Source organism: Nicotiana attenuata, unplaced genomic scaffold, assembly GCF_001879085.1.
Source record: "Nicotiana attenuata strain UT unplaced genomic scaffold, NIATTr2, whole genome shotgun sequence".
NCBI classification, from domain to species: domain Eukaryota; kingdom Viridiplantae; phylum Streptophyta; class Magnoliopsida; order Solanales; family Solanaceae; genus Nicotiana; species Nicotiana attenuata.
Genome location: NW_017670324.1, coordinates 22879 through 24658, shown reverse-complemented (window position 1 = coordinate 24658; position 1780 = coordinate 22879).

Sequence of the window (1780 nt, the reverse complement as noted above, 5' to 3'; positions counted from 1 at the left end):
CCATGGCCTTTCATGAAGTGGGGAATGGACATAGTGGGCCCGCTTCCTCGAGCTCCAGGTAAGGCTCAATTTATTCTTTTGGTTACTGACTACTTCTCCAAATGGGTTGAAGCGCAGGCTTACGAAAAGGTTCGAGAGAAAGAAGTAATCGACTTCCTTTGGGACCACATCGTGTGTCGGTTCGGGATGCCTTCCGAAATAGTATGTGACAATGGGAAACAGTTCGTTGGGAGCAAGGTATCAAGATTCTTCGAGGATAACAAGATCAAGAGGGTATTGTCAACCCCGTACCATCCCACCGGAAACGGGCAGGCTGAGTCGACCAACAAGACCATCGTTCAGAACCTAAAGAAAAGGTTACAAGACGCAAAAGGAAAATGGAGAGAGATGCTGCCCGAAATCCTATGGGCCTACCGGACAACCGAAAGGACTAGTACCGGTGCCACTCCTTTCTCTTTGGTTTACGGAGCCGAGGCCTTGATCCCAGTCGAGGTGGGCGAACCCAGCGCTAGATTCCGGTATGCAACCGAGGTTACCAACCAAGAAGCAATGCTCACCAGCTTGGATCTTTTAGACGAAAGGAGAGAGGCCGCACTAGTTAGGATGGCAGCTCAGAAACAAAAGATCGAGAGATATTATAACCGAAGGGCTCGTCTTCGACACTTCAATATAGGGGACTTGGTACTAAGAAAGGTCACCCTCAACACTCGAGACCCTAACGAAGGGAAATTAGGACCGAACTGGGAAGGCCCTTACACCATTTTGAAGGTAACCGGAAAAGGTTCGTACAAGTTAGGAACGATGGATGGGAAAGAACTACCCAATAACTGGAATATAGGCCACTTGAAGAGATACTACTGCTAAAGGTCGATGATCGGTCGCTAAGATAAGTTCGGACATCGGAGAGACTGAAAGCACGAGCTGCACTCTTTTTTCCTTCGACCATTTTTGTCCCAACTCGGGTTTTTCGGCAAGGTTTTTAACGAGGCAGCAAGAACATCGTGCTACTATAAAGGTATCCAAGGGTAAATCATTGTATACTAGATCGCCCTCCGAAGAAGGCGAAGGTCAATAAGAATAAATGTAAGGGTCAAACGGCCAAAGCGAGCCGTGCCCAACTAACCTGACCTAATCCGCTCGGATCAGTATGATGTATTAACTATTACTGCAATAGCAAAGACTATCTGATGCATATTCACATCATAACCTAAAAGATTTTGTTCGACTCTTCGGTATGCTTTCAAGTCCGATCACATAAGACCTCCTCGAGGCACATTCGAACATAAGACCTCCTGGAGGCACTTTCGAACATAAGACCTCCTCGAGGCACATTCGAACATAAGACCTCCTCGAGGCACATTTGAACATAAGACCTCCTCGAGGCACATTCGAACATAAGACCTCCTCGAGGCATATTCGATCTCATATTCGATCACATAAGACCTGCTTTAGGCTCATAAAACCTCAATGAGGCAACACTTAAACTATAAGACCTCAAGAAGGCAAGTCCAAGCTCATAAGACCTTAATAAGGCGACACATAAAACTGAAAGACCTCAGAGGTGAGTTCGAAATTCGTAAGGCCTCGATAAGGCATTATTTTGACCATAAGTCCTCGAGAAGGCGGGTCCAAATTCATAAAATCTCAAAAAGAGGTAATACCGGCTTCATCATCGACTTCACTAAAAGGCGAAGTATACTCGAACTTGTAAGACCTTAAGAAAAAGGCGTAAAATCGATACAAAACCTGAGGGTCAAATTATGCCCGAGTCCGAACCCAC